The sequence below is a fragment of the Taudactylus pleione genome, unplaced genomic scaffold (assembly GCF_031769625.1).
Source record: "Taudactylus pleione unplaced genomic scaffold, aTauple2 ptg000108l, whole genome shotgun sequence".
Classification (NCBI taxonomy): domain Eukaryota; kingdom Metazoa; phylum Chordata; class Amphibia; order Anura; family Myobatrachidae; genus Taudactylus; species Taudactylus pleione.
Window position 1 is genome coordinate 994,494 of NW_028284510.1, and position 10,877 is coordinate 1,005,370.

Sequence of the window (10,877 nt, forward strand, 5' to 3'; positions counted from 1 at the left end):
CAGGCGCACGCTTGGCACTACTTTGTTGATGCACATGCGGCTACCGCGCACACAATTCACAAACACAGAAAATAATTTTTTTTTTGGTTTGGACTGGAGTGTACTTTGGGGGTTACAGCACCCTTTAACGGTCAAGCCAGCCGGCCCTTTACTTATGACACAGGCGCACGCTTGGCACTACTTTGTTGATGCACGTGCGGCTACTGCGCACACAATTCACAAACACAGAAAATAATTTTTTTTTTGGTTTGGACTGGAGTGTACTTTCGGGGGTTACAGCACCCTTAACGGTCAAGCCAGCCGGCCCTTTACTTATGACACAGGCGCACGCTTGGCACTACTTTGTTGATGCACGTGCGGCTACTGCGCACACAATTCACAAACACAGAAATTTTTTTTTTTTTGGTTTGGACTGGAGTGTACTTTGGGGGTTACAGCACCCTTTAACGGTCAAGCCAGCCGGCCCTTTACTTATGACACAGGCGCACGCTTGGCACTACTTTGTTGATGCACATGCGGCTACTGCGCACAAAATTCACAAACACAGAAAATAATTTTTTTTTTGGTTTGGACTGGAGTGTACTTTGGGGGTTACAGCACCCTTTAACGGTCAAGCCAGCCGGCCCTTTACTTATGACACAGGCGCACGCTTGGCACTACTTTGTTGATGCACGTGCGGCTACTGCGCACACAATTCACAAACACAGAAAATAATTTTTTTTTTGGTTTGGACTGGAGTGTACTTTCGGGGGTTACAGCACCCTTAACGGTCAAGCCAGCCGGCCCTTTACTTATGACACAGGCGCACGCTTGGCACTACTTTGTTGATGCACGTGCGGCTACTGCGCACACAATTCACAAACAGAAAATTATTTTTTTTTTGGTTTGGACTGGAGTGTACTTTGGGGGTTACAGCACCCTTTAACGGTCAAGCCAGCCGGCCCTTTACTTATGACACAGGCGCACGCTTGGCACTACTTTGTTGATGCACATGCGGCTACTGCGCACACAATTCACAAACACAGAAAATAATTTTTTTTTTGGTTTGGACTGGAGTGTACTTTCGGGGGTTACAGCACCCTTAACGGTCAAGCCAGCTGGCCCTTTACTTATGACACAGGCGCACGCTTGGCACTACTTTGTTGATGCACGTGCGGCTACTGCACACACAATTCACAAACACAGAAAATAATTATTTTTTTGGTTTGGACTGGAGTGTACTTTCGGGGGTTACAGCACCCTTAACGGTCAAGCCAGCTGGCCCTTTACTTATGACACAGGCGCACGCTTGGCACTACTTTGTTGATGCACGTGCGGCTACTGCGCACACAATTCACAAACACAGAAAATATATTATTTTTTTAGCACTTGGGGGGAGCACCCCTGATGGACAGAGCACCCCCTGGACAACACTACAGCACCCCTTTAGGACTGGGACACTGCACAGGACTTTGGAGTGGACACAGCCCCTATGGAGAACTGACTGCACAACACAGTCCAGCCAGCCCCTATGAACTTTGAAGTAGTGGACACAGCCCCTATTAACAACAGCAGCACAGCAGAACACAGCCAGCCCCTATGACTTTGAAGTAGTGGACAACAGCAGCACTACACTACACTACACAGCCCTAACTCCCACCCTCCCTCTTCACTGTCCACAGCCGAGTGAGAAAATGGCGCCGACGCGGGTACCTTATATAGGATCCAAAACCCGCGAGACTCGGAAGGCGGGATGATGACGTTTTGCCTCGATTTCAGATCCGAGTCAGGCGGGAAAAGTCGAGCCTGATTCGGATCAGACTCGGATCGGGGGGGCTCGGGGGGGTTCGGATTTCAGAAATCCGAACCCGCTCACCCCTAATCATAATATAGATATTCTTATCAAATCCCATGATATAATATAAGTATATGATGGAAACATTGAGAACCAAACCTATAATAACATACAATAAACCACGAACACAATGGTCACAGGGTTTTTCTTTAATTTTATTTCACACCATTTCTATACTTCTGTACATTCTTTATATTATGCCAAATATGAGATTTACAATTTAAAATATTGTAATGCACATTTATAAATCTAATAGAACAGAAGGTCTCAGAGTTGCACCACAACTCTTCTATTTTCATGTCGTTGTTTGTGGCTATAAGCGGAAGACCAGCAGCTTAGGGTCTCCCTGTCACAATGTGTAACGGGCATTATAATATCATGCACAATTCCCAAGGGATCTTGAGACTGCAAAACCCACGTGCCAGCACCCCAGGCGTACCAGCTCTGCAGTGGCGTATCTATAATGGGTGCAGTGTGTGTGGGGCACATGGCCCCTGGATCCAGGGGGGCCCCGCACCACACAACTTGCACCCATATTAGTTTAAACTTACCTGTCTGTAGTCCCGTGTCAGGGGTCAGCACTGCTCAGAACACCAGAAAATGGCCGCCGCGGCCATTTTTCCGGTGTTCTGCACATGCGCAGTAGACTCCAGACACACTCGAGTGCCTGGAGTCTAAAAATGCTCCGGTTGCTGGCCGGCTGTATCAGTCTGCTGCCGGCCACCGGGGAGAGAGGAGGGGGCCCCGTATTGGTAGTGCACACAGCCCCCCCCTCTCGTAAGATGGGTGTGATATGTATTACCGCCGGCCGCAATTCTCGACAGCGGATGCCTGACGAAGGAGGAAATCCCGATCATCGTAAAGGTAAGTATTAACTATACTAACCTAACCCCCCTAACCCTAACCCTCCTTAGGGGTGCCTAACCCTAACCTCCCCCCTGTGACTAACCCTAACCCCCCCTCTAAGTGCCTAAACCTAACCCCCCCTTCCCCGCTGCCTAAACCTAAGTCCCCCGGGGGTGCCTAACCCTAACCCTCCCTCCCCCTAGCCTAACCCTAAGTCCCTCCCGGGAGCCCTAAACCTAACCCTCCCCCCCGCGGCTGTCCACTGCGGCGCCCGGCATCCGCTCGATCGGGCTGCCGGGCGCCTGTCTCCCGACGTCGGGCAAATGACAGGCGTCTAGATTTAGACACCTGTCATTCATCCCTAGTCGGGATAAAGCAGTCTGGAAGCCGGTGGTCGGCATTTAGCCATCGGGTTCCAGACTACATCCCCTTAAGATGACCCTGCAGCTCTATGTTTTAAAGTTTCATGCTTCATTTAAAGAACTCTATCTGAGACACCCCATTGCTTTCACATATGTCACACAGTCTTCATCATCATCATTATATCTACACACACAGTAACATACAAACAGTAACATACACACAGTAACATACACTGCAACTATACATTGTAGTAAACATAATACACTGTATATGACTTTTTTCTATCGCCCATATGTTTCATACATCACTAATTGCATCATCAACTCCATCGTGATTCTGGTGCAGTGATTGGATCTTCCACATAAATAGAGCCTTTCCCTGTAGATAAAAAATGGGCTTATTATCCAATATCCTTGCGTTTCGCTGTAGTAAAAAATTAATTTCAAAATGGTTTAAAATATTCACCTTAAATGCAGATAGTCCATCTACCAGTACCAACTGGTAAACTAACGTACTTACATATAATACAGATTAAACATTGATTGGACTGCGCTTTTATGGTTTATATCTGAAATGAACTTTGTTTGATGTATAAATATTTTACCTTGGTAGTACTTGTCTGAATATTCACAACAAAACAAGGCTTCTCTTAAAAATAAACAAATTTATTACATCTCAATGTGATACATATAACCCACTGACATGACATACGGTATTTAAAAACATACAAGACTTGATACGTTGTATATGAAAATAACTGAATCGCTAGTTGATAGATACTCATAACTGTGTAATAATATACCGCTAGGGATGCACATCAAATATATAGGATGTCCACAGTCTTTTAATGTTTCTTGGTAGATGTGGTATTTCACTAATAACCTGTGCAGCAATTGTGATGCATAGCTCGTATAATATACAAGTTCTCTTACCTGTCGGCAGAATAATAGATCCAAATAGATGCAAATGTTGGTATCTGGTGGCTGTAACTCCCCTTATTAAGTACCTCTGGAGCACCCACAGTTATCAAATAGAGGTAGCAATGCACTGCTAAATATGTTGAGTCCGTTAGCCGGGGAGACCAGGATGCAGATGGTGTAGTGGCCGCTGCTAGCACCCGGTCAATCCCTCTGTGGCTGCTTAGTCTCTGACCCAATCACGGGACTCACTCAATTGCCGGATTTTCGGGTAGTAGTGATGGACAGAAGGAGATGGATGCCTTTCTTTTTCCCAGCAGTATTAACCATCTTTCTAGAATGGGGGGGGAAAAGGGAAATTTGGGAAAAAGGATTCTGCACAAGAGAAAAAGTAGAATAGAAATATAGATAACCAACTATAGATACAAATTACTGGAGAAAAACCTCCTGTTGAATGGAAATTGTTGGTGGTGCTCCCAAAAGTCAATTATTATAAACAGAAAAAATGTCCCTACACAGGCAGGTTAAGTGGACTCTTTTACTGGGGCACTCTTGAATAGTAGTTTGAAATGATATGATGAATAATTGATAAAATAACAAGTTTAATTCACTCGTTAAAATATTGGTGCTAACAGCACTGGAAATACTGAATACCCAGACAAGACAAAAAGACGAACATAAACATATAACATATAATATAATAAATCCTGCCTGAAGTATCCAATCAATATTCTTATCGCAGGGAAAAAAGATTGGGGCGAAAATATAGCCTATCTCTCTGAAGAGATGGTGAAGGCTGGCAGCCGCTGACAAGGTAAGTGTGGAAAAACAATAAACACAAAGCAGGTATCCCTTACCAATGGTGACCATACATATCCCTGTTGTTTAACAATAAGCTTAGGTAGAAATGTAATCACATAATAAATCCACTTATTTCTAAATGATGGATAATAGTGCCTCTGTGTCTAAATATCATAAACCACAGTCAGATATTTATCAAGCTACTAATTGAGGCCTAGCATGCAGTCTGCAATCAGTGTAAAATGATTCTAGGCTTGGCACAAATGGATAACAGCTTTAAAGATCATCATTTGCTAGGTTTGTAAAGTACACATATTATACAAGTCTCAACCATTAACATTGAGATCACATTTATGCATGTCATCAGTGTAAATAATAAACACAAAGCAGGTATCTCTTACCCTTCTGTGTCTAATTGTCACAAAACACAGTTTAGGTGTTAGACAGGCTCCCTGTTAAAGCCTAGCATGCAATCTACAGTCAGTGTAAGAATGGTGCAGGGCTTGGCACAAATAGATAACAGTGTTGAAAATCATCAATTGCTTGTTCTGTGAGACACATATAATACACAAGTCTCAACCTTTTATATTGAAATCACATTTGTGTATAACATCAATAAAAAATATATATATATAAGTAGCTGAAAGAAGGAAAGTAGGCACATAGAATAACTTCCCACTTCTGCTTTCACTCAGAATAAGTGCAGGCCGAGTGATGAGAGAGTGGAGAGTTTAGTGTCCATGGAAACAACAGGGTAGTGGTGTGTGTTAAGGACCTGTAGGGTGTTAGGTGGGCTCTGTTACATAAGCATTGCAGAACCTCAAATGCGCCCCAGATCAGTCACACTGCCACCAGAGGGGATAGAAAGGTACCTGTACAGTATAATGTAGTCTGCATCAGCAAAAATAGTGAGCGCTGCCCCGCCTTCAGCCGTCTGATCAACTGCCTTGTTCCAGGCTGCAACAAGCTAGTGTATTCTGTGCAGCGTCTGAGGCGTGTTGCACAGTGGCAGTCACGTGACTCCGGTCAGCTGATCAGGCCTGTGCTGACGCGCATTTCGCCCGCAGGCTTGTTCACAAACAGGATGCCCAGCATCCAGGGATATGTATGGTCACCATTGGTAAGGGATACCTGCTTTGTGTTTATTGTTTTTCCACACTTACCTTGTCAGCGGCTGCCAGCCTTCACCATCTCTTCAAAGAGATAGGCTATATTTTCGCCCTAATCTTTTTTCCCTGCGATAAGAATATTGATTGGATACTTCAGGCAGGATTTATTATATTATATGTTATATGTTTATGTTCGTCTTTTTGCCTTGTCTTGGTATTCAGTATTTCGAGTGCTGTTAGCACCAATATTTTAACGCGTGAATTAAAATTGTTATTTTATCAATTATTCATCATATCATTTCAAACTACTATTCAAGAGTGCCCCAGTAAAAGAGTCCACTTAACCTGCCTGTGTAGGGACATTTTTTCTGTATTAACCATCTTGTCAACGCATTTCGCTCATCGTTGAGAGTTTTTTAAGACAAGGGTTATCTGTATCAGCCACAATATGTGACCTAATGGCTGCTTGCGTTATGACTCCTGATGGGGAATTAAGCTGGGAGCACAAGAAAGAATATTGAATTGTAATAAATGTCTAATGTTTGACTAGATAAATACGATAAGCTAGGATAGCATGTAAGAAGATCTGATAGTAGATTAGAATATTATTTGCTTATTAAAAACATAAGAAACATCGTTAAACTCTAGACACAAATAAAATAACAATTGTACAATCACCGTTTCTAATAGTATAGAGCAGGAAGTCTACTTGTTTGAGAAGAGGACGTCATATCATATTGTGATGGGTTTATGTAAGAATGATGAGGATGTGTTGGATAGTTTTTGAAATGGAATAAATGTGTACGGTTCCATGGGAATATATTTGTGGGGCTATTGAAGACATTTGAGTAGTTATTGGTTATATATAATGAATGTTGTATTATAGGATTATAGTGTTGAGGTGCTAGAGCTGTATAACTTGGTCTTGGAGTATAGAAATATATGAACTGAATATCTAACACCCACATGGGCAGTGGCATATCTGTAATGGGCGCAGAGTGTGGGGTGCACACAGGCCTCTGGGTCCAGAGGAACCCACATTGCACACCCTCCTCCCATTTTCATCAGCAGCGAGGCACAAATTAATGGGAAAATTGTGTGGCATCCATTTTTCTGGTGATTTGCGCATGTGCTGTACAAAAAAATGACTGGGAAAATATCCGCCACGCTTTTCCCCCTGAGAACTGCTCATGGGCAATATACTTTGGCTCCTCACCTTAGTCTACTCCATGTGCCTCTGGCTAGAGAGTGATGGAAACCGGTCAGAGGGCTTCATTCAGAGCCGCTCGTAAGCGGCCGCTCGTTCGTTCCGAGCGATGTTCGCACATCTGCGCATGCGTACGGATTGTAATACGCATGCGCGAACCAGTCAGTGCGGCCGAAAATCGTGTGCTCGCTAAATAGCGAATGCCTGCTATTTTGAGTGATAGGAGGAGGCGTATGTGGGTGGTAACAGGGGAAGGTGCTTGAAAATGGGGAGTGGAGATCTGAACGCAGGCGTGCCTAAAGGTCAAAACGGGCGTTTTAAGGGTGTGCATAATTAATAAAGCAGCGTCATCGACCACGTCACTTGGTTTTTTTATAGTCAGAACTGCTCGCATGATTGCGGTAGGAAAAACCAACCACAAGAATAGCGAGCAGTTCATACGCCGTTCGATGTACTCGAGTTATCTAATAAATAGCGGACATGACGTATGATGCAAGCGGCCAGGGGGCGTTTTTTTTTAAAATAACGACCGCATGTTTTGTTCGCTCGTTCAGACATAGAGGCGTGAACAGACCGCAAAGAGCGAACGGTTAATTTAAATAGCCAGCCCCTTTTTCTGAACGAGTGAGCGCAAATAGCGTCCGGCTCTGAATCAGACCCAGAGTCTGCTCATGGACCCCCTCCCCTCTTAATTCGGTAATTGGTTTTGCTGTGGCACTTTTTAATGTAAAAATAATGAAAAAGATAAAGTAATCATTCTGATAAGCACACAAATGTCCCCAGCACTCTGATGTTGGACAGTAAAAAGACTAATGAAAACGGCCTCCTATTTATTTATAAAATGCAGAAGTTTTATGTTACACACATATGTGTAATAATCCATCTATCATGTCATGGAGCTTCTGCTAACAGGATGTGACCAGCACTTCTCTATGTTATTTATAAATAGGTTATACATCCATCAGCCATAACATTAAGACCACCTGCCTGATATTGTGTAGGTCCCCTTGTGCCACCAAACCATCTCTGACGCGTCAAGGCATGGACTTTGCAAGACCTTTGAAGGTGTACTGTGATATCTGGCACCAAGAAGTTAGCAGCAGACCTTTAAGTTCTATAAATTGTGAGGTGGGGCCGCCATGGCTTTGACTTGTCTATTGATAACGTCCCTTTTCTTTAAACTTTAATTAAAGAATATATTTCTTTGCATCCATTGGTTAGACATTTATATTTTGCATAATTCACATTTAATCTTGAACAACTCAAGGATACATCCCAAAATATCCATATCAGCACTGGAAAACTATTTCTTTGTATGTTAAGTGTAATGTGTAAGGTACACGCACAATGTCTCTACTACACTCTCCCAAATGTTGAAAGGTATGTATTACTCCATCACACTTTATAAGGAATTGGTATGTAATGCCGGCGGATCGAATACCGACAGCGGCAGGCCGGTGGGTCGAAATCCAGAAAGCTGCAGGTAAGTACTCTAACCCTCCTCTCTCCCCCCATAACCCTAACCCTACCTTAGGGGTGCCTAACCCTAACCTCTCCCCTTGTGCCTAACCCTAACCTCCCCCATTAGTGCCTAAACCTAACCCCCCCTCCCTGCACCCCAAACCTAACCCTACCGGGGGGGTGCCTAGCCCCCCCTCGTTGTGCCTAACCCTAACCCCCCTTCCCCCACCCTAACCCTCCCGGGTGGTACCTAACCCTAAGTGCCCCTGGGGGTCCATAAACCCAAACCCTCCCTCCAGCAGCTAGACGCTAAGACACATGGCATAAATTCATTACCTGGTATGCAGGGTGTTGGGATTCCCTAGTGGGGCTAATGATAGGCATCGGGATTTCGATGCCTATCTATAGGCCCATGTCAGGATGTAAGTGTCGGGATATTGGCGGGTAGGATAGCGCCCGCCGGTATCCTGACTGCATACCCTTTATAATACATAACAAAATATTCAGGGAACATGATCTATTAAATCTAATATCATTACCAGAAAAATGACCATAGGGAGTACCTTAGTAAACAGAAAGACAGTTGATGCTCTCATAGATGAATCACCTCTATAGAAGAAAATAAGGAAGCACATCTTTTTAGAAAATAATAGAATATCACACAACATTATGCAAATGTTGCTCACATGAAAATTTCTAACATATTTAACTCAAAAAATTAATTTATAATGAGTAGAATAAATATACCATTATATTATGAACAAGGTATAGTACAGGTTGAGTCTCCCATATCCAAAAAGCTTGGAATATTTGCATACCATAATGAAATATCTTGGGAATGGAACGCAAATCTAAACATAGAATGCATTTATGTGTTATATACACCTTATACACACAGCCTGCAGGTAATTTTATACAATATTTTTAATAATTTTGTGCATTAAAAAAAGTTTGTGTACATTGAACCATCAAAAAGCAAAGGTTTCACTATCTCAGTCATGCTAAAAATATTCAGTATTTCGGAATATTCCGTATTTCAGAATATTTGGATATGGGAGACTCAACCAGTATCACCTAATGATCTGACAAATGAAATAATTACTGTTCTTATTTATTCCTGACATTAAGGGGTATATTTACTAATGGTCAATTTTTAGGTGATTTTTATGTTGATTTTATTAGACTAAAATTGACCCAACTGTAAAAATTCTTCATTTGCTAAAATTCGATTTTGAAATCAATTTCAAAATCGAATGTGATGTGGGTTGATTTTAAAGAGTGCAAAAATGGTCGAATTGAAATGTGCACTACAAAATCACCTACAAAATCAACAAACACAGCTTCCGGTTCCGGTTGCATGAAGTGAAGACACGCTTCATGCTGCTCCCTTGCACTGCTGGCTGATCTTCTCTTATAAGACCGCTCGTTGGTTTCCATCTCTGGTCACACCTAATCCTACCACCAGCCGGACCCCTGCGTCCCTACTATGGACAGGTTCCTAGCTGGCCAGCCCACCCCAAAATCCTCACAGACACAGCAGCAGAAGCGCCACGCGGACACGAACATAGCGCCGGATGCTGAATCTTGGGCATTCACCCCGGCTTCCATGCTCAAATGGCACCGACCTCCCACAGGTATGTCACAACCCTGATTCCCCTGTTTCATATGGGGAGGTAGTGAAGGCCATAAAATCCACAATGGGGCCGCTGCTAACCCAGGCTGTAAAGGACATTATGGCTCAACTTCAGAGACTTACACATAGGGTATCTGATAATGAAATCCACATAGGAGCTATATGCCACTATCTAGCAGATGCTTGATATACAATACAAAAATTGAAAAAGGATAATTATCATTTATGGAACAAGGTTGATGACCTTGAAAATAGGTCATGCAGAGATAACTTAAGGCTGGTTGGCCTACCAGAAAATGTCAAAGGATCCTCCTTACAACAGTTGTCCGCAATACTCTTCCAAAACTTTTAGGAATAGAAGAGGACTGCCAGGATTTAGGGATAGAGCATGTTCATAGGGTTGGTCCTACTTCCAGATCCCCTGATGGTCGCCCACGTGTAACCCTATTTAATTGCTTAAACTAGCAACACAAATTAGCATTGTAGACAGCTTCAAGGACAACAAAGTCCATTATGTGGGAAAGAAAAAGATTATATTTATTCCAATACTTCTCAGTGGAACTCTCAAGGGCCAGGAAAGCCTTTACCTCTATTTGTTCCCAAGTGGCAAAAAGAAAAGAAAAAAATTGCTTTAATTTATCCTGCTGGGCTACGTATCTTCCGTCGAGACACACATGTTGACTTTAACAATCCAGATGACGCACAT